This window comes from Periplaneta americana, chromosome 3 (assembly GCF_040183065.1).
Source record: "Periplaneta americana isolate PAMFEO1 chromosome 3, P.americana_PAMFEO1_priV1, whole genome shotgun sequence".
NCBI classification, from domain to species: Eukaryota; Metazoa; Arthropoda; class Insecta; order Blattodea; family Blattidae; genus Periplaneta; species Periplaneta americana.
This window is the reverse complement of record NC_091119.1, coordinates 38918885-38943305: the sequence shown is the minus strand read 5'-3', so window position 1 is coordinate 38943305 and position 24421 is coordinate 38918885. Positions and strand designations below refer to the sequence as shown.

At 34.7% G+C, this 24421-nt stretch overlaps 1 protein-coding gene across 3 annotated transcripts in view; it reads right to left on the bottom strand.

Annotated features, from left to right (window-relative positions):
• Positions 1-19106, bottom strand: part of sona (sol narae) — a 516598-nt gene extending 497492 nt beyond the window's left edge. Inside the window, exon 1 of one of the 3 annotated variants that reach the window (XM_069820352.1) lies at positions 18183-19106. The gene's annotated coding sequence lies outside the window, so the exon portion shown is untranslated. The remainder of the gene's footprint in view (positions 1-18182) is intronic. The other 2 variants (XM_069820353.1, XM_069820354.1) reach the window with 2 other exon arrangements.
• Positions 19107-24421: the final 5315 nt, after the last annotated feature.

Sequence of the window (24421 nt, the reverse complement as noted above, 5' to 3'; positions counted from 1 at the left end):
ATTATGTAATGTCTATTCTTATAAATATTATCAAGGATTCTCTTCAAATATTACATCATCATCTCTATTTCAATTAATCAACTTATATTTGCCTTCAACAATTAACTTTGTTTTTTCTTTAATGTATCACATCACATTATTGTACATGTTTATTGTATTCAGGACCCTTGTGGTCACTCAAAATTCTTTGAGCTGATGTCTATAATTTAGAAATTTATTTATATTAGGTAGATTGATTGGTAGGTAGGTAGGTTCGGATGTAGGTGAGTGGTTGAGGACAGGAATGAGTAGTTGGATGGATGGATGGATGGATGGATGGATGGATGGATGGATGGACAGGAATAAGTAGATGACAGCTGAAGTAGGAACCTATATAGGCTAACACATCTCTAATATCATTTTTCGTTGGTTCTTAAGACCATGTGTAAGCATGTCATATCTGATCGTGTCCAACAGCTCTACTGTGTGTATACACAAGTGAAACACATTATGTCGCTCACATTAGCTGTGTAGAAATGTGACACCCGCTTACAGCAATACCCGTTTTCACCTACACAGTGATATTAATTATTTGCAGCACACTAACGTGTCCTTGTGTTCAAATTAACAACAATAATGTGTTCCAGAAAAACAGAACGGAATTGCGTATATACTGCCTTTGTTGTGGGTTAGCCAGCGTTGAAGTCTCCAAGGTTCTCCACTCCCGTAAGTCTCACTGGGGCGATGCCCCTCCACTTTCACATCGTCAGACTCATTTCTTGCACTTTTGTTCCCAGTAATTTGCTTCCAATATGACATCGCGTGTTTGCAAAACTACTTCCTATCCTCCACGCTCATTCGGACGTCTGCAAGTCGCTTCGGGTAATCTCGTTGCTTTCAATTTCTTTGCGTGAACTTACAGATCGAAAGCGCTACAATATGTTGAATGTAACATTAGTTTAAACATATAATCTAAAAATGATGAAGAATAATTAGAACAGAGAAAAATTCTCTCTGGCATCTGGACCCGAACCCGGGTTTTCAGCTCTACGTGCTGACTCTTTATCCACTAAGCCACACTGGATTCCAGTTTCGATGTCGGATCCAATCCCCTGAGTTTAAGTTGTACCCCTCAGTTTTCTCTTCTCTATTCTATCCATCCTTTATCATATATTATGATAACGCAGAATTCCTGCACGAAAATATCATATATAGGCCTACTTCGGTACATCATAATAATATGATATGCATAAGTAATCACTTAGTGATTCAAGACGGCGCTCATCCCGTCGGATCCCGGCCACTTAGTCACTCGTAATGAGTGCACCTCTGTACATAGTGCGTTGGACATTGTGCCACTGTCACACATTCTGTGACACAGTACATGAGGGTAGGCCACCAAACGGAAAACTGAGCGGGTAGAACTTAAACTGAAGGGATTCGATCTGGCATCGGGACTGGAATCCGGTGTGGCTTAGTGGATAAAGCGTCGGCACGTAGAGCTGAAAACCCGGGTTCTGGTCCCGATGGCGGAGAGAATTTTTCTCTGTTCTATCATCTTCCCTCCTTCATCATATGATAACGCAGAATTCCTGGACGCAAATATCATATGTACTTCGTACATCGTAATAATATAATCTAAAAGGAATTCATTTTACGAAGATGATACATACTTTCTCATTTATGACTTTCGCAGCAAATCAGTTCCTTTATCATGTTGCAAGTGATGTTACAGTTACAGTTTTTTTTCTTGAACCTTCATTTAAAAGAAATAGCCTATTAAATAATAGAAATATGCGTTACAAGAGCGGTATGTTGATGTTTTCATGTTCGAGGAAAAGATTGAAAAAGCGAAACGTAGTTGAGCTTTTTTAATTTCCGAGAACATGAAAACAAACATACCGCTCGTGTATCGTACATTATTTTGTGCGAAGATCGTTTATTACATACCTGAAAGAGGAATTTCTAATTAGTTGCAATGAAATCTCCATCTTGGTTTCTGTTCAATGACGGCAACTTTGGAAAACAAATATATCTACTGTATCTTCAACATTGTTCATATGAACTTTCTGTGTTTACTATACTCCAGCAGGCCGTGATATACGTCTGTCTTTTTTCCCCCCAGTCTATAAATGCGAACTTAAAACAAACGGTAAGGTTATGTAATGATTTATTTTTCATTTTAATATTTTAACAATATTATTTATATAACATATTGCAGTAATAACATCCGCATCTGGAATCTTGTTGATTTTTTCACGGCTTCCTTAATGTTACTTGCATTACAAATGCAGTAACTTTTGTGCTGTTGTAGAGTTTACTTAATTTTTGCAAATATTTAAGAACAATCATTAACATTGCAATTTAGGTGAAATTGCAGTGGTAAGTTTCCAATTTATAATTATTACTATGTTAAACGTCTCTAAAAATAATATGTTAAAAGCCTAAAGCAGTAAAATGAATGTCGCGCTTAAGCGGTAAGAAGAGGGAAATTGTTATGTGTGTTACGTTGGGAATACTGAATGTGGTATTTCACACTTACTGCGTATTGGTTTTGTGCAGAAAGCAAGCAAATACGCACAATCTCGCACAAAATAATTTTTTCTGCGATAGAGCTTAAAGTTGCATTTTATCTACTGTTATCAGTGTGTAAAGTGAACCTTTAAAACACTAGTGCGTAAAAAAGTAAGTAATCAGTTTAGGCCCTGCTATTCATTTTACACGCTGCCAAAGAAAATGTAATATTCAATAAACAAACTTCATTCAGTAAGAAATTAATGCAATATCTCGATCTTTCATTACATGTTTCATTCATGTTTCGGTGGCAGTTGTATGCAGGCAATAATGTTCACCGGTTGGACTGGCCTTCACAGAGTCCTGATCTCAGTCCCACTGAGCACCTTTAGGACGAATTGGACCGGTGATTGAGGTCTCGGGACATGCGGCCAACTTCCTTTGTCCAACTGAGTGCCATGTTGCAAGAGGAATGGCGACGCATTCCAGTGGATATCCTACACAAACTAGGGGAGAGCATGCCTGACAGGGTGGCTGCTGTTATAGCAACAAGAGGTGGTACCACGAAGTTCTAAACGGGCAAAAACAGTGCCAAATTACTTTTTGGTAGATAGTATATTATAAAATAGTTGTATTCTAACTCCCCTGTATGTTCTTTCGGTATGAACATTACCTTTTGAATCACCCTGTACAAATTGTTAACCTGATGCTTAAATCTAGAAGAGGTAACATTAACTACTCTTTTATTTTATAAAGGAAATCTTTGGTATTTCTTCGCACCTGTCAACAGGTTTATAACCGCTACAGGGACTCTTTATTCGTTGAAAAACTATACATTAAATAAAACCAGAATTGATGGTAAGCTAATAAAATAGCATTTACTTGTTCCTTAAACTCGTATTGGCGTTTAGAAGCGTCATGCAAGAAAGATTGATAGCCTGAAAGTTGATGTCCCGCACAAATTAAATTTATAGGCGATTTCTTGCCTGTAGGGAAGTTTGTTTTTGTTGTTCAAAGCCAATGTCTATGACTGCCGATTTAAGCCAGTTATGACAAGCTTGAAACAATAGATCATATATTTCACGAGTTGGCGGGGGCGCAGTTTGTTAATCTATAAGTCAGATCATGCTATCAGTGCTCTCATTGGTTGACGTCTCTTAAATTTACAACCTGTAATAAGGGTCGCGGCAACAGTTCATCATAAACTCATTAGCATATCTGGGAGTCGAGTCAAACTTGATACTTGGATCTGCCTTGTTTTCTTCATGCGTTATTGCAATTAAGTGATTACCGCGGTTCATTGGCAGCGACCTGGATTTACAAATTAGACTTAAGTTGCCAATTAACTCTATATTAATTCATTGCTTGAGATTAGTTTTAGTTTGAGGCGAATTTCTCGCCTCGATATTGGACTTTCTTAAGAGGATCTACCCATGTCATAGTCTAAAGCATCAGCACGTAGAGCTGAAAACCCGGGTTCAAATCCCGGCGCCGGAGAGAATTTTTCTCCGTTCCATTACTCTTTCATCATAGTCTTTAACGTTAAGAGTCGCTGTTTGTACTTGCTTCATAAGAAGTAGTTTAGTCAAAACTTTATTCATTTTTCGTTATTTTCGCGTCCTGTTCTTTGTCGTTGGCTAGTGTCTTAAATTTAGCCACTTGCAAATACTTGGATATGGGGTTTGTGTCAAAATTTTTAGCGTGGCTTTCTCCGGGAAGAAATTAAAACTCTGGATCTCGTATCGTATAGGCCTATTTACGGATAGACAGCTTTAAGAACATTTTGAATGGTTTGTTTCCAAAACCTGTTCTTTCACTTTCAGTTATTTTTACAGAAGGGAGCTTTAACATAAATGAGCCAAATTAAAAAAACTACGTGTTTAGTCTTATCTTAAACATATTTTATACTATTCTGTGTACTTAATGTATTAGAATACTTCATACTTTCTAAGTTAAAATACAAGATAGTACATTTTGATCTAAAAACAAAATAGAACGTTTTGGAAAAAAATAATAATACTTCAAATATCAATTTCAGTGACTATTACACTTTAATACGTCATACTACTTTTGACCAATAAAGCGGTACAAAAGGACGTCTTTCAACCAATCATGGCTGCTTATCGCAAAATTTTATCGCTTCCCTAGCATTTGTTTAATTTTATCGCTTTCCTAGTATTTCTTTGTTTTTATCACTACCATTGCATTTGTTTCTTTGTTTGTCAACATTTCAAACTGTAAATTATTTACGGTACTATAAAACATGCTTTGCGATCGTAATTTGTTTCTCGCATAGATAATCGACTGAAAATGCAAGTCAATTAATATCTATTTTATTGCATTAAGTACTTTATTTCTTCTAATCTTTATATACTTTCTTCTGCTTTTATCACCTCCCTACCATTTGTTTCTTTGTTTGCCAATATTTCAAACTGCAAATTGTTTACGGTACGTACTGTAAAACATGCTTTGCGATCGTCATTTGTTTACAGCTTAGACAGTCAACTGTCCACACCTGTGGAGTAACGGTCAGCGCGTCTGGCCGCGAAACCAGGTGGCCCGGGTTCGAATCCCGGTCGGGGCAAGTTATCTGGTTGAGGTTTTTTCCGGGGTTTTCCCACAACCCAATACGAGCAAATGCTGGGTAACTTTCGGTGTTGGGCCCCGGACTCATTTCACCAGCATTATCACCTTCATATCATTTAGACGCTAAATAACCTAGATGTTGATACAGCGTCGTAAAATAACCCAATAAAAAATAGACAGTCAACTGAAAATGGCGGCTCCGTTCAAATTTTTTGGTGAAGCTAACATTAGTGAAACAGAATTTCAGTAAGTCAATCAATATTTTATTGTATTAAAGTACTTTATTTTTTCTAATCTTTATATACTTTCTTCTAATCGTGTAATACAGTAGAACCCCGATTATCCGTCACCCTATTAACTGACTGTCTTTCTCTCGCTCCTTTTTTTTTTTTTTTTTTTTGCTACAGAAACATATGAAGTAGATACTATTGTACGCTGTATTAGTATAAGTATTTTTTCTAGAGTGTGTTATTACAAACATTTACACTTACACAGTTTTGGTCTACTGTTCGAGTTGCCGTACTGTACAACTTCTACCTATATAAAATGTATTCCATGAGTGTCAAAAAAAAACCTTTTGTGCTAAGTATCGAACAAAATGCAAATAATTAGATGGTTTGGGGAAAAAGAGATTCTGTGTCATCTCGCATCACAATACGAGACTGATGTTACAACTTTGCACGATTTAATAAAAATCAAGGTACAGTATGTAAATCTATAATATGAGACCTTTACTATTCCTATCTTTTCACTGATAGCCATTACAAGGAGTTTTCTTACCCCTTAAAACACGTCGTTGACAACCGATCTTAAATTATGAACTTCTGATTCACTACCTAGCGTATTAAACACAAGACCACGGAGAAAATGACGAAAGTTCAGTGTTATTCACTCAATTTACGAAAATATTTTGTGGTACGGATTATCCGATTCAGTCAAACCCCTTCATTATAACGGATAATAGGTGTTCTACTGTAGTCATTTAAAACCCACTCGAGTTTCAATTTTCTCTAGATAAATTAAAAGCTCTAATGAGATTATTGTTGATAAATAGCAGGAATTGGCAAAAAAACTTTACCATCGGATTCAGAGTGTAAGATATATTTATGTGTAATATGTTATTGGGTCAAAATCGGTTTTTGAGCAAAATAGCAGGTTTTGGAATTAAACTACCTACTCAATTTTGTCGGCCATTTCTCCCCACATTGAATTTCGGCTCTGAATAACCTTTGTAATAGAAAGCTTGGTAAAATAAAACACTGCTACTAATAGAGTAGGAAGAAAATTGGGAGAATTTACTTATTTTAACGGTAGAATAATAACTTTTGCTGTGAAGAATTTGACCCAATATTGAAAAACTAGCAAGTTTCGTGATTGAGAAGTGTTTACATAATTTGGTTGCAACATACGAAAATCTTGATAACTATGTTGTCGGCATATCTGTGGAACTGGTTATTGCCGCTGTTTCAACTCGCATTTACATAATATCTTAAAGTCATCTTTGGGGCATTTTCTATCTTGACCTACCTGCATACACGTACTGTTGAACGCTGCAGTATGTCACACACAACACGTGTGCCTTGCAAGAAGTGAAGGCAAAGCATGTACCACCCCACACTCTATTACAATAATTCCCTGCAAATCGTATTAGTCTACTTTTTATATTCGTAAATATAGAGAATGCATTTTACAGGTCATGTTTCTCAACTACCAAGTCCACTAATTGATACAGCCATGAAATATAGTTGCAGCATGTTCTGTAGGTCCTGAGTTTGATCTTTTAGTGTGCCCTGCTGTTTGCGAAGTTTTAGCGTTAGTTCAAAAGGAAGCGGGCTCAACCATTCAAGAAGCTACGATTTGAGGTAAAGAGACTGCGATGCATTCAGATTTAAGGTGAGAGGTAAGCCTTTATGTACCTTAGTGTGTTGACATTTTACATACTGTAGATTATGTAACTGTTAACATTAGTCTTCCAAACTTTCCGCGAGTATTAATGCTCTTGATATACTAGACCTAGTAGTATTTAGGAATATTGGCAACAATGCTAGAATCTCATTTATATTCCCGTTACAAATACTAAATTAATATCAAATGCTAGTAGGTAAGTCTGTAAATTAAATAATAATAATAATAATAATAATAATAATAATAATAATAATAATAATATGTATCTGTGTGTGCATGTGTATGTATGTATGTATGTATGTATGTATGTATGTATGTATGTATGTAGTATTTTTGCCTTATGTTATGTAATTTTCTACTTTATTTTATATTCTCCTTATATTATGTAACTGATCTTGACTATTTGTAATTTTATACTATATTTTATGTAATCTCTAAGGTATCTTCTTTTGTGTTGTTTTGTAATCTATCACATAATTTTGTATTTCATGTATATTATTGAAACCTGGTTCAGCGGAAGAGAAGTCCTTAAGGCCTTAACTCTGCCAGGCAAAATAAAACTACTACTACTACTACTACTACTACTACTACTACTACTACTACTACTACTACTACTACTACTACTACGTATGTATGTATGTATATATTTTTTATTCTTCTTTGCAAGTATGTTCCATTACAGAAATGCAATACTACATGCTAATCGATTACACATTACAATATTGCTATCTCTTTCGAATACAATGTATACACATTATTGCTAGCCTATTTTACTTTCCTTAAATTTACTATTTACAACGTGTCAACGTCTATGCTACTGTTTAAACTTTCAAATGCAATGCACAACACTATTTTACAGCCTATTCTGTTTTTCCATTTATAATTTTTTTTTAATCATTACTATTGTTAGTCCTTTTAAACACTATGTTAGGATGTAAACTATTTAACAAATTAATCTACTTTCCTTAAATTTACTATTTACAAGTGTCAACATCTATGCTACTGTTTAAACTTTTAAATACAATGTGCAACACTATTTTACAGCTTATTCAGTTTTTCTATTTAAAAATTTAAAAATGTATGTATGTATGTATGTATGTATGTATGCATGTATGTATGTATGTATGTATGTATGTATGTATGTATGTATGTATGTATGTCTGTGTGTGTATGTATGTATGTATGTATGTATGTATGTATGTATTAACAATGTTCTTCATTCTGTCTTCACATATAGCAGTTCACGGCGGAACTAGTAACGTGCAGTTCAGACTTCACTGGGCATCCATCTAAGCTAAGACATCACAGCTCAGCACATTGTCATTTGACTAACATCCAACGTCTTTCACGCTGCGATCCTTTCACGCTGACTATAGCAGCAGCAGTAGTGGTAGTAGTGGTATTGGTAGTAGTAGTCGTAGTCGTGGTGGTGGTAGTAGTCACAGTAGAAAATAATAACAATAATAGTGGTTAAGAAATTGAAGTATTAAATGGTCATTGTACTGAAGATAGTATCTTTTCTGAAACTTACCCTAAGGAATCAGAATTAGACCTTATCGCTCGTTATGCAACGCGTTGTAGGCTACCGTTGTATCTGTCACTCTGCTGTGAGTCATGGGTATTGCCTGCCTCTCTTGCATCCGTCGGTTAACTCCGTATCCCCCTTGTTAAGTTATATCCGACCACTTTTAAAGATCCAGCAACGAGAATAAGTATGGTATTGTGTTATTTACATATCTCAGAGGTTATGTGTGTAAATGTATTGTTGTTGTTGTTGTTACTATTATTATTATTATTATTATTATTATTATTATTATTATTTTAATGTTCAGTTACTTGATATATTGTCATTCACCGTCTTGCTTCCCAATACAATGTCGTTAAGTTCTGCACATTTGGCTAAATGTTCTTTGTTATTGATGTAGCCATTTTCATGACATAGAGGACACTCTGAAGATGGGAGAATATGTGTATAAATATTATAGATATAGTAATTTGTCCTACAGAAATATTATGTGTATAAATGTTACAGTAAATTACCACTGAAACTGGGTTTCATGGTATGTATGCGTTTGACTTATCCCTAGGTCCATAGAAGCAAATACTTGTGTATCTGTTATGAATGAGTTATTCTGTGTATCAGTGTTTGATCATTATATCCGTGGACTCTTTGCAGTGACAGCACGATTTTCAAACTCCCTTTCATTTCTTGGATAATAATAATAATAATAATAATAATAATAATAATAATAATAATTCTTTATTTATACTGGCAGAGTTAAGGCCATAGGGCCTTCTCTTACACTCAACCAGGTCACAAAGTACACAAGCAGTTAACATTTAACAAAAAGTTAAAGAACAGAATACTAACATATTACAAAAAAAATTGTAATAATAATAGCATAATAAAATCGACACTAAACAACATGAAAATAATACCATAATAAAAAAAATGAAAGTAAAATACATTGGATGATAAGGAATTAAAAAATGATGATATAATAGCAGGAGAAAGGAGAGTACAGTATTTGATGACCCTATGGCTTCCTTCTCCGTTATAATTTACACTATGTTTTGCTGGAATGTCATTTCTGAGCTTCTAGAAAGAAAGCCAATGCTATAGCCATTCGCTTACAGTGTGCCAAAATCCAATTATTACAGCCTACCTTTTTTTAAATGGTTATTTAACGACGCTGTATCAACTACAAGGTTATTTAGCGTCGATGAAATTAGTGATAGAGAGATGAGGCCGAGGATTCGCCGTAGATTACCTGAAATTTGCCTTACGGTTGGGGAAAAGCTCGGAAAATGCCCAATCAGTTAACGAGCCCAAACGGGAATCAAATCCGCGCCCGAGCGCAACGGCAAGCAAGCGCCTTAGCTGACTGAGCTACGCCGGTGGCTTTTTAGCCTATCTTAAAATTGGTATACCGTTAGTGAAACTTTTGTGGCGACGACTTCCCTTGTCAGAGATCTCATTAAAATTACAATGAGTGTGGCTAAATGGATTGAAATATAGACTGCAATGTGGGAAGCTTTTAAGAGCATTTGAAGATACCAGTTTCGTGGCAGATGAAAAGCAATATGGTAGACCAAAGTGAGTTCAAAACGGTGTGAATGCTACGGTGATTTTAGAAGAAGTCCATGTTGTAAAATTTATAGTTGCTTCTAAAGCTACATTGAGATAAATTTAATTATTGAAAAATGTTTCGTTACACATTATTCGAAGTTTCTAATTAAATACAGACAGCTCAATTATCTCTAAATATAGACATCTCTAGCATTTTCTTTCCCATAGTCATAGACAGGAACGCTAAAAACCAAGGGTGCTATGCATAGACATTTCGCTAGCCCGCGCTACGAGCGTGCTAAACTAGCCCTGGCTATCGACTGATTACTTGTACAGGATTCATATCATATCATATCATATCATATCATATCATATCATATCATATCATATCATATCATATCATATCATATCATATCATATCATATCATATCATATCGCTAACACTGGTTTATGAATACGAAAAACGTTAGTTCGCTGATCATCCACCGGAAGCTCGCGCTAAGAATGTCTATGAATATGGCCCTACACTAGTTTAAATTGTGAAGTCAGAGGAATAACCTGTTACCCCTATCGGCAGGCAACACACAACACCTCCACATTCGATGATCTAGCATTACGGAGTGAAATTCCTTCTATCATAGTCACATATGCCGAAGATGAACGTAATTTATTTAATGTGTATCGTTGTTGTTCCTGCAATAACTCCTATGTAACATATTTATCGATTTTCAGATTTTTGCTCTATTAAATAACTTAAATAGTGTTACAGCAAATAATAAAATCTATATGTAATTGGATTTCTTTGTTTCTAAAATGTAAGAGTTCACAGTCTCCTATGTACGGCTGCCATAGGATGAATAAATATGTTTTTTCTTCCTACTGAAAAATTGTGTATTTTGCACATAGCAGTTATTGCAGGAACAACGACGATATGCAAGAATCGAAAACTCTACCTAAGAAACAGGCTAAGATCTCACGAGTTATCGAGGATTAATAGCGTCATACAAAACGCTATCGCCATCTTAAAAAAAAAAATACTTTTTTTTAATGATTCTGGATCAACTGTATCGTTCGTAGCATTGGTAATCGCGAGGTCGTAATAGGCTTAATGAGACCGGGGAGGCCACGGCGTGGATCAGTCGGTTAAGACGCTTGCCTCGAGGTCTGAAGTTGCGCTCGGGCTCGGGTTCGATCCCCGCTTGGGCTGATTGCCTGGTTGAGTTTTTTCCGAGGTTTTCCCCAATCGTAAGGTGGATGCCAGGTGATCTATGGCGAATCCTCGGCCTCATGTCGCCAAATACCATCTCGCTATCACCAATCTCATCGACGCTAAATAACCTCTTGGTTGATACTTACTTACTTAAAAATGGCTTTTAAGGAACCAGAAGGTTCATTGCCGCCCTCACATAAGCCCGCCATCGGTCCCTATCCTGTGCAAGATTAATCCAGTCTCTATCATCACACCCCACCTCCCTCAAATCCATTTTAATATTATCCTCCCATCTACGTCTCGGCCTCCCCAAAGGTCTTTTTCCCTCCGGTCTCCCAACTAATACTCTATATGCATTTCTGGATTCGCCCATACGTGCTACATGTCCTGCCCATCTCAAACGTCTGGATTTAATGTTCCTAATTATGTCAGGTGAAGAATACAATGCGTGCAGTTCTGCGTTGTGTAACTTTCTCCATTCTTCTGTAACTTCATCCCGCTTAGCCCCAAATATTTTCCTAAGCACCTTATTCTCAAACACTCTTAACCTATGTTCCTCTCTCAGAGTGAGATTTTCCGAGGCTTTTTGTAGGGATTCGTAACAAGCTGTTTTTTACGGTGATGGGTTGTTAGCCTTTCGCCCAACCCCCAAGATGGTTGATACAGCGTCGTTAAACACCCAACTAAAAAAAAAGACGGGATTCGCCATAGATTACCCAACATTCGTCTAACAACAGTTGGGGAAGCGGTCAGTGTTACATAGTCATACATAATAGGTCCTCGGTTCTAGTCTTCCTAATTCAAAGTTTTCTCCCACCGAAACAGTGGTCTAGAATGCAAATTTAGCGGGACATATTAATAACTTTTCTCCTATCTGACAGATTTTTATGAAATTTTACAAAACATTTACAAGTAGCATATATGTTTTGTATACAAGCTCTGATTACGTTGGTATAAGGGGAACTACCCCTTATAGGGGGCGCAATTAAACAAAATTTGTAACATTTCTTCTGTCTTAACAGATTTTTATAAAACTTTATACAGTAGTTACAGGTAGTGAACTTGTTTTGTATACAAGCTCTAATTCTCTGGATTGTCTTTGTTTCGACCACATACTTGCTGTAATGGAAAAGCTTTCTTGGGCAGCCACGACTTTTTCCAGGGGTAAGTTTTCTATAAATTTTCATTATTATCACGATGAGAACCTAATTTAATAAGTAGCTCACTAAGCCAATGTCCATTTCGTTTACAAAACGCATATTCCTTATCCTCTTGCTCTCCAACGATAAATTATCGTAACATGTAACATTTTAGGTACTATTGCACCTTTTGGGCACTCGGGAAGCTTATTTGATACATGTCATCTTGGATTCCCTGAATTCTACTGTGGAAACAGATTCGGTTCACAGATATTGAAATAACTGCAACCGAGAAAAATTGCACTACTGCAGCTCGAAAGAATAGTGCTCATAAATTATTACTTCCGCAAATCTGCGCACCTTAAGACCAGATTTAAAATAGAGGTAAATACTGGAGGAAGTGAAAAAAAAAATCATTTTTGTTCAAACAAAGTGGTTTTTTTCTCTACCTTAGCAAAGTCTGCACTCAATGGTTATATTTATATTTTGTCCCGTGTCCATTCATGGTAATTTGACATACTATAATAACATTAAATGTAACAAAAGCAAACAGTGTTACATACCCAAAGAACTACTTGACATGTTGGTACCAAATATAAATGGAATCGACCACTTACAACAAAGTTACAGCACAAAGAAAACGGCAGACTCGCGGCGCTTGCTGAGTAAGATAATCAATTGATTGTTACTCAGTTATATAGGAAAAATAATTTAAGGGTTTAATTTCATTTTTTTACATGTCATTTTTCCACATTTGTCCTCCTAAATATGGATTTTAGACCACTGTGCATTGGTTGAAAGTAGAGACGAGATTTTCATGCACTACAAAATCCCAAAATATGCATGCATTCATGCACTATAAAACTATGAAACATGCACGACGAAGCGAAAAATACATTAAAGTATGTACTTTCATGTTTGTTCGAAATGTCATATTTCACTTATCTTTTTTTTTTTCTTTTTTTTTTTTTTTTTCTTTTTTTTTTGCACAGTTAAAACAACATTTCTGAATTGGTTTCTGTGAGATACCTGCGCTTGTCAGTCAGTATGTTTTTGTAGGCAGAGAATGACCTCTCAAACATTCAACTCGCAATTAAGGGGAGAAAAATCCAATCACGTAATCTGCTGAAACAGGAGTTGAACTAACGCCTGAGAGCAGCTCTGGATCAATAGACAAACGCGCTACCACCAAGCTCTTGCTCAGAATGTCTTCGGAAATAAGTTCCGTGACGGTAAATCCTCGTGAATCACCTTGTATATATGTGACCCTTTGCGCGAAAAGGGACCTAAAGTAAAAGGAAATTTTACAGGAGAAAAAAATAACGAATTTGCGGTGTAAAAACTGCATTTCTATGTTTTGAGAACTTGCGCCACCTGTAGGCTTTTTACATACTAAACTAGGACGTAGTTTTACACAGTGCTTCTTAAATACCTATGAGTGGTATTCATAGACATTTCGCAGCACGCGCTACGAGCGTACTAAACTAGCCCCGGCTATCCACTGGTTACTAGTACAGAATTCAAATCATATCCTATCGCTAACACTGGTTTATGAATACGAAAAACGCTGATCATCCACCGGAAACCCGCGCTAAAAATGTCTATGAATACGACCCTAAATCTTTCTTATAGTTACTAAGAAAACAAATGAAAACTTTAATTGCATTTTCTCGAAAAGTACATAATATAATATCAGCATCCAATAAGTAATATATTAAAAACTATAGCACCTAGAACAATGATTTTTTAAATGCTCACTATGTCATTCTCTTTTTGAAACTACAAAAAACACAAAAAAGAAAGAAAAATCCGACTTTAGATCTCATTTCCTGCAACTAATATGTATATGTATATATATATATATATATATATATATATATATATATATATATATATCGTCTAGTTCAAAAGTGCGACAACTCAAAAACACAAGTTTTGAGATATCTTCAGTTGAAAGTTTCAAATAAATCACTTAGAAAGGAACAGAGTTCTGGTTCATAACCACGACTATTAGAAATGAATCAGTATTCAGGACGAGTTTATCACAATCTTCCAGTTCATTATTAATAAATTTCGAAATGTACTAATAATGAATTAGTAAAGTCCATAGTTATAATTATTTCTAAAGAAGTTTATGTAGTTTTTTTTTTCTTTTTGGTAGTAATTATGACTTATCTCAATAATGAATCGGAAAGAGCTCCGAAAGGGGCTTTCAGTAGTATAAATAACTAAAATATGGCAATTTTTTAGTTATCGCACTTTTGAACTGGACGATATATATATATATATATATATATATATATATATATATATATCGAGCGTCTAGTTCAAAAGTGCTACAACTCAAAAACACAAGTTTTGAGATATCTTCAGTTGAAAGTTTCAAATAAAACACTTAGAAAGGAACAGAGTTCTGGTTCATAACCACGACAATTTTATTAGAAATGAGTCGGTATTCAGGACGAGTTTATCACATTCTTCCAGTTCATTATTAATAGATTTCGAAATGTACTAATAATGAATTAGTAAAGTCCATAGTTATAATTATTTATAAAGCAGTTTATTTAGTTTTTTTCTTTTTGGTTGTAAATATGATTTATCTCAATATTGAATCGGAAAGAGCTCCGAAAGGGGCTTTCAGTAGTATAAATAACTAAAATATGGCAATTTTTTAGTTATCGCACTTTTGAACTGGACGATATATATATATATATATATATATATATATATATATATATATATATATATATATATATAATTACATAATGTGGAAAATTAATTATATAATGCATCCACTTAAGCCGTACATTTTTGTAAATGAAGTTAGATGCTTTACTTCTTGGAGTTATAATAAATTACTTTTGTATTGGCAAAAACTCTTTTGAGCGTACAGTAGACCTGAATTATTTCGATTTTGTTTACCGTATTTCATCAAAATAAAGTAGAGTAAAATAGTTAAAATTATAAAGAACCAAATTAGTGTGACGTAATAGACATACTGGCCTAATTGTGAAGTATGTCTTTTTTTGTTCATTTATTTATTTATATTGCTAGTAAGTTTGAAATGAATACAAGCTAATAAATACAATGAAAGATAAACTAGCCCACTCCTGAATGAGTAAGACTCGTGCACAGGAGGGGATTCCAGTACAGACAAACATAAAATTAAAATTGAGAGTGAATACAGATTAAATAGTGTTTAATATGTTTAAACCCAACTATAAATCCAATACAATTTTTTATATATATTTTTGTTAATTTGGAGAGGATTCGTGATTTAAATATTATTGTAATAAAATTTGTTTAATAATCTGGGACCTTGACTCATGCTATGATGAAAAGCTGCATTGGTTTTACATTTTGGTTCAGACAAACGCAGAGAATTCATATTTTTAGTTCAATATTTATGTATATACCTTTCAAAGTTATTAAAATTTTTATGAAATATTTTAATAAAATAAAATAATACATTTGTGTAATGTTGAAAACTTTGAAATATTTAAACAACAATTCATTTGGGTAATCTTTCTGCTTTTTTAAACAAATATTTAATACAAATCAAGATTTCAGGTATAACTCCCTGTAAAGTTGATTTGAATAATTTCGAGGGAAAAATTGTTCCGGAGCCGGGTATCGAACCCGGGACCTTTGGTTTAACGTACCAACGCTCTACCACTGAGCTACTCGGGAACTCTAACCGACACCGATCCAATTTTTCCCTCTATATCCACAGACCTCAAAGTGGGCTGACAACCGTCAAGCAACCAACTTCGAGTGCACAATTTTTCCCTCGAAATTATTCAAATCAACTTTACAGGGAGTTATACCTGAAATCTTGATTTGCATAATACACGTCACTGTTCGTTAACAGAAAACCACAATTTAAGTCACACGGAGTTAGTGTGCACTCGAAGTTGGTTGCTTGACGGTTGTCAGCCCACTTTGAGGTCTGTGGATATAGAGGGAAAAATTGGATCGGTGTCGGTTAGAGTTCCCGAGTAGCTCAGTGGTAGAGAGTTGGTACGTTAAACCAAAGGTCCCGGGTTCGATACCCGGCTCCGGAACAATTTTTCCCTCGAAATTATTCAAATATTTAATACTTTTTTCTGTACTAAAATTAACGGATAAAGGTTAGATTTGAAGAGTCCACTGCAAGAGTGATGGATGTCATTTGGAATACATTTTGCAGGAGAAGCAATTGAAAGTTTGAAATGCTTAGCGCTCAAAGCTTAACTGTGATTTTCCGATCATTACTGGACAATGACTATTAGTGTTAATGCCATATAACTCTCTATGTACATTCTATATGTCTTAAGCTATGCATTGACAGTCTTGGTTCATTTTCGACAAGAAAGTGACATCCATCATTCTTTCAGTGGACTCTTCATTTGTAAGTTCCACCCCAACCTATCCTAATACCATACATAAATATAGATTGAAATAATGCTAAATAAATTACACGTAAACAGTTAAGTGACAAAATATTTCTTAGAATAACAAAGTAACATAATGTTTTACGTAATTTATTACAAATATAATGAATATGATTATTCCATTTTAAATTATTATCAATAATTATACCTAAGTATTTAACCTCATTAACTTCATTAATGACTGAACAATTGCAATTTATATCGGAACAGTCACAATTATGCATTTTAATTTGTAGTATAGATGCAAATAGAAAGGATACAGAAAATATTTTTACGTTATTTGTATTTTAAAAAAACATCACGTGTCGTCTTGTGACAAGCAAATTTCATATAATCAGTTGCTTTTTTTAATTTAATTATAAAACTTTAAAATCTCGACGATTAATAAATAGCCAAATTTTACTCTATAAGACTGTTAACGGTATATTGAATAACTGTGATTTTCTTAAATTCCTTCAGTTCAATGTAAAAAGAACAAAATTACGTCATAGGCAACCTTTTATTATTCCTATTCCTAGAACTGTTTTCTTCAAGAACTCTCCATTGTTTGTTATGTGTAAATACAACTTTCTGTTTTTAAACTGTGATTCTCAATTGGATTTCAGTTTAACAATTGACAAATTTCATATAATATTAAAAAGAATAGTATTTCCTTAGATATTTAAATTATGAAGAAGTGTATTGTAATGTTTTTACTCTAGTTTTTAAACAATTTTGCATCATTATATTGACATTTGGCACTATATTAACTGTAATATTATATTCTAGCATCTATTACCATTATGTATTTTCTTTTGTTTGTGTTGTTTGTTTTGTTGTTTTTTTCTCTTATTATGTATTTTGAGTACATATCTATGTAAGTCACCTGTAATTGGAAGCCTGCTTTTGTTGGTGGTGGATTTAAAATAAAAATAAAATAAAAATAAAATAAAAAAATTGGTTTATTACCTTTATTATTTAAAGAAAATGGGATAGCTATTGTTTTATCATTAAAGGTATTTCAGTACTGCAATTGCAGTGTCAATTTGTTATTGGCCTACTAGAAATTACGTTCACTAGGCCTGTTTGTTTTAACAATAAAACAAACAAAAAATGCTGCTAGATTATGAGATAATGCTAATAAATCTCTATTACTTAAAAAGAAGGAAAAGAATTAGGTACAGGAGTAATTTATTAGCTTCTATGCCTTCAATAGCAATAAAAGTAGTATCTGTTAGCGGGTCTGTTGAAGCGTGCAAGGGACGAACTGAGTTCTCTTGGCGGAACAAGAACACACAATGCAGAATCTCCCCACCTTGCATGACTTTCACTCTCGACGTAGAATGCATAGGAAGACACAGGCTTACCTTTCCTACACGATGTTGCTGCTGCAGATCTTCACACACACATTCTAATCAGCACGTGATTCTTGCAGTGAAGTCCAAGTGTCTTTTCCGTAGGCCTAGATTTCCAAAGTTCGCATTCAGCTGGTTAGCGAATTTATATACAACCACGATAAAACTTCCAAGTGTCCAACACTTATAGTAATGTCATATTAACTTTAAAAGCACACATTTTCGACTGCTTTTCAGTCAGAGTAATGGAAGATTAAGAATATCACTGCTTAAATTTATATTATCTCTCACGCCGTGAATAAGGAAGTGTAATTTCTCGGGAGTGACTTTTAAGTTGCAAATGTTCTCACTTGACAAAATACTGTTTTCTATGAAATTTTCTTAATTCTGAAACTGCTACAAGATACTGTTCATTTATTATTATTTATAAAGTTATTTGAAGTCATGTTTGTACGATAAAAATTTGTTTTGAAATTAAATAATTAATTAAAACACTGCCTAAATTAATGACAGAAATAGTCTAAAATTAAGATTATCATATAAAGAATTCTTAATTAAATTCGTGAAAGGTAGAAGTTGAACTAAATTTTAAAAATAAAATTTTCCTCATAAATCACAATTCATTAATTGCTCGTACTGCAAGTACAACACAGACTCCTTTTCTTGGCCTAAATGTTCATAAAGGAACACAGACCGACGGACGGAAATGTGTGATAATTAATAAAAGAGTTCACCCAGCGAAGAGTTACGCTGCACGCCCGTCACCGCAGAGTTGGTGGCTGCAAGAAAAACACTTTCTCCGTTATACAACAATTCGCTCGCCCGCTTGCTCGATCCTTTCTTTTTCTCGGCTGCACACTCACTGCCGACCGTTTGTACCTCACTGGTCCACTGCTATAGGCACACTGGCAGGCGACTCGGCCATAACAGGGGACTAGTAGTGGCTATAAGACTCCCCGTCCGTCCGTCCGTTGTCTGTCTGTCTATCCGCCACGTTGAGGTCTAGGCTAGTAAGTAAGCAGGAGGCCTTGAAAGCATGAGCGATACATCTCGGTTATTCATTGCTCACATTTTACAACCAAAACACTTGTTTCGACCTCACGGTGTTACTTGGAACCCCTTCCACACTTCCCCTTCTTAGCAGTTTTAAGGAAAAGATGCGAGATAAATTCTCATAAATTTTTCGCAGCAATTATTAAAATGGTCGAACATAGTGTATACAATTATTATTATGTTGTGTTAAGGTGCGGTACTGGGTTCGAATTCCGCGTAGAATACAGATCATCTTGTGCGTCTCCCTTTGGCTAAACTAGCGCTGAGGTAGTTTTCTTTCGTACTCCGCTAATACACCTTAAAGTCCACACTTGTGGAGTAACGGTTAGCGCGTCTGACCACAAAACCAAGTGGCCCGGGTTCGAATCCCGGTCGAGGCAAGTTGCCTGGTTGAGGTTTTTCCGTGGTTTTCCCTCAACCCAATATGAGCAAATGCTGGGTAGCTATCGGTGCTGGTCCCTGGACTCATTTCACCGTCATTTTCACCTTCATCTAATTCAGACGCTAAATAACCTAAGCTGTTGATACAGCGTTGTAAAATAACCTACTAAACAAATACATCTTAAATCTGAGGTGGGTTAGGTTTGGTTAGTTTAGGCTTTTATTATATCTTGCATACACGATCAACTGCATATGCATAAAAAAGTCCGTTATAAATTCAACTATTCTCACTTTCGAAATCATCGGAACTACCTCAGCGCTAGTTTCACCCTTTTTTTTAGCCGAGGGCCCTGAAATTGTCTGGAATATTTATAGCTGTTAAATTTTCTGACTCGACTTCAAAGTGATACCTGCAATCTCTTTAATATTTCCTTTATTCGTTTAAAAAATAATTGAAGAAACGGTGCGATTTTGTTATACATACTCGTAATTTCCCTTCGATTATTTCAGTGATTTTTAAAAAGTCTGGATAATACAAAGAGTCCGGGACGAACACTACAGATAAAGTTTTTTTTTTTTTTTTTTTAACTCGAGCAACAAATTTATCCAAATGCCGTTTGCTGGAAAAGTCAGAGAAACTTGCCACGTTTTTTATGGTGTGATCATAAAATCTCCACATGTGCACCTCGTATGTCTGGACAGACTTCATGAAGTCGTAAATGTCGGCAACAATGAATGGAAAAATACTGTCGCTAACAAAACTTAACAATAATTCAACATCATGTGGGAATCACTAGGAATGGAATTACTGTATTCATCATCATAATACATGGCATGACAGCCCATTATGGGCCTTAATCTTCTTCAGAATGTCCTTCCAGACTTCTCTATTTGCTGCTAAATTCTTCCAATTTCTTATTTTACTAATTCTAATATCCTGCAAGACATCATCTTCACATCTTAATTTCGGTCTTCCAACTTTTCTTGTTTGTAATGGTTGTGTCATATAGATCTTTTTAACAGTTTTATTATTGTCCATACATATCAAAAGTCCAGCCCAGCTCAATCTATTAATTTTAATATACTTCACTAAGTCAGGTTCCTTATATAATTCATACAATTCACAATATTTCACCTTCTTCTCCAAATATCACCTTCTTTCACAGCCCCAAAAATAGTTCTTAGTATCTTTCTGTCAAAAGTAGCCAGAGATTTCTAATCTGACTTTAAAAGACTCCAAGTTTCTGATGCAGGAATTACTGTATTGCCACCATAAAAAAAACTTGGTGACTTCCTCTGTTCCTTGCAGTAAACAGCGTTTAGGTGAGTTTATTAGTTACTGAGTTATAAAACTTTCTTATCGATAGTGTCCGTCCCGGACATCGTGTATTTTACAGGCCTACAACTTTTGAAACCTATATAGTATTGCGTTTGAATAGATACAAGTAGAGAAGGTAACACCTGTACTGTGAACTTATCATGTGTCGTGGCTATATCACCAATAGGTATGGAGGAGGAAGATGGATTTTAGTCTGAGATGAACTTCCGTGTCGGTAGATTCGTATAATATTAACCATCATGAAACAAACTCTCTTTCTGATAGCTCAATCTTTTCATCTTACACAACTCAGATGCCACGTCTCACTTCCTCATCTTACAGTCTACTTAGGCATAATGATTCTTTGTTCTGACTTCATAATGCTGCATATATCTCTTCCACACTTCTAGTGCAATATACTTCACACAGTCTACGTTTGTTTCATTCACTTACTCATTAATTATTGAAAGTACCGAACATGTGTAATATAATTTGTGGAAATCAAGTTCTTATATTGCATGGAGGCTACGAAACTATGCTCGGATTCCGCGTGAATCGCGAGACTTCTTCTTATTCTCCTTCGCTTCTTCTCTTTTTCGTCAGGGTGGTCAGAAGTTGTCTTGAACTCATAGGGATGTTCATTTTATTGTCCAGATTTCAAAGTGGTACCTGGAATTCCTTCCGCATCTCATCTACTCTTTGCTTAAAGAAATAAAGTAACAATGTCATATACTGTATAAGTGCCAGTTAGAGTCGACCACAACTTGTTACGAAAAATAGAAATTATGTATTGCTACTGAACGCCTGGCGCTATAGTCAGTATGCAAAGCTCTTCCGTCTCGCGGAGTGTATCAGGTTCAGTTTATCAAATATTCGAGTTGTTCCTCACTCTTTATGGGTGGACGGCAAAGGCAGACCACATTGAGTCATGCAGGAGTTACAAGAGCCCTTAGAAGGACGCGTTTATCATCCTGTAGGCCTACCATTTAATTGAATATTCTTCCTCTGCCATTACATTCATTCAATCAATCAATCAATCAATCAATCATCCAATCGATCCATTCATCCACCCATCGACTCATTGATTCATTCATACATCGATTCATTGATTCATTCATGTATGAATTGATTAATTCGCTAATTGATTAATTGATTGATTCATTAGATGATTCATCGATAGATTCATTGATTGATTCATTCATCCAGTCTAGATATTACAGTTAGGTACCTTCACGAAGGATGTTGTTGCCCTTGAAAGTACAAGCATTTGAGCTTCAGAGTACTTTTCTTTTTTGTTAATAACACTCTATCTTCTTAAAAAAGATTTATTAACGAAATAATAATGCAGCTCTTTAGAGTAATTAAAAGGCATTATATATTAACAACTACTGTTTTAGAGGTATGCATTTTGAGTTTAAAATGTAAATATTACACTAGAATGTAGACTTATGTACTTATTGATATTGCGTAAAATCTGCTGTACTGGGTTAGAATGTAGACCCAATTTTTATTTCCACACTTCTAGTGCAATATACTTCACACAATTAGAGTCGTGCACAACTGGTTACGAAAAATAGAAATTATGTATTGCTATTAAACGCCTGGTGCTATAGTCAGTATGCAAAACTCTTTTGTCTCGCCGAGTGTATCTTGATTCATTCATTCACTGATTGATTAATTGATTGATTTATTAGTTGATTCATCCATAGATTCATTCATTGATTCATTCATCCAGTCTAGGTATTACCTTCACGAAGGGTGTTGTTGCCTTGAAAGTGCAAGCATTTGAATTTCGGAGTAGCCTACTTTTCTTTTTTGTTAATAACACTCTATCTTCTTAAAAATGATTTATTAATGAAATAATAATGCAGCTCTTTGGAGTAATGAAAAGACATTATATATTAACAACTACTATCTTAGAAGTATGCATTTTGAGTTTAAAATATAAATATTATACTAGAATGTAGACTTATGTACTTATTGATACTGCGTAAAATCTGCTGTACTGGGTTCGAATGTAGACCCAATTTTTATTTCCCTCCACCTTCATGACATCGATCTAAACTTATCTGGAGCGCTTAGAACTTATTGTTCCGACTTAAATGTGATACCTGGAACTCTTTCAGCTTCCACTATACTCTTTCTAAAGGGTGGTTCACAATAAACCGGGAACGGAAACGACAACGAGAGCGAGAACGGAAAAATTGTTAAAATAAATGTATTTAAATGTGAGCATTCAGAATAGTTAATTGTGAATGGTCACATTTAAATACATTTATTTCAACATTATTTCCGTCGTTCTCGTTCTCGTTGTCGTTTCCGTTCCCAGTTTATTGTGAACCAGCCTTAACAGGATTAAAGAAATGATGCGATGTATATTATACGTGTTTTTTTTTCATTTTTTAATGAAATGACAACTTAAAGGCTGCAACGGTTAAAACGAAGTTCTTGCGCTACATGAAGGCTAACGGTACTGGTTCAAATTCCGCCTAGGGTATGAATATTCTTCTTCTTTTTTATAGCGATCTAAAATGATCTAGACTAGATTGGAGCATTTACATCTATTAAATTATTTTTTCAACCTCATAATGGTACTTGGAACTTCTTCCTTACTTCCTCTATATTTCAGCAAAATTAAAGAAACAGTATAACTTTCTCATGCAATTTAAATCACAGTTCTAATGTTGCGAGGAGGGTAAGATAGTAGATTCAGATCCCGACTACGACATCAATCTTCTTCTTTTTCAGGCTGACTAATTTGGTCTGAAGCATCCATACCTATTAACTTTTCCCGACTCCACAGTGATTCTTGAAACCTTTCTACACTTTTTATACTGATTTTAAATAGGATTAAAGAAACATTGCGATCAAACATGGTGCTAGTTTCGGCAAAAGACTTTATAATAAACTTACAAACCATTTTCCAAATTTGAAATATTTTAAAATTGAAGCTTTTAAAAAAGAAATTTGCAAACTTATCCATGATGTATAATATTAACAAATGTAATTTTTTTTTACCTTTTATTTCTGTCGACTATATTAATGTTTTTATTGTATATCACTGGCTTCTGTCGGATGTCAATTTATATTAAATGTGTATTTTTCTCTCTTTTTCTCTTCCTTCTTTATTCTTGCTCTTGTGTTGTATTTATTGATTTGAATTAAGTTACTTACTGTATATAGTAAACTGTCCTTGTAAATTTTATGTTATATTATTGGCTAAGACCACACCGTACTCGAGCCTGGCCCTTACGGTAGTGGCTAGAAACATTTTTGTTTTATAAATTTAATTTGTACTCACTACAGTAGCTAGCTAGTTAAATAAATAAATGAATGAATGAATGAATGAATGAATGAATGAATGAATGAATGAAACGTACTCATAATTCCTCAAACATTTAGTGCATTAGTATTAGGGTAACAATTTTAGTGTCCGATGACTTTATACAGGATACAATAAAACGTTTAGATTGGGCTTCCTCTTCTTCTTCTAGGCGAT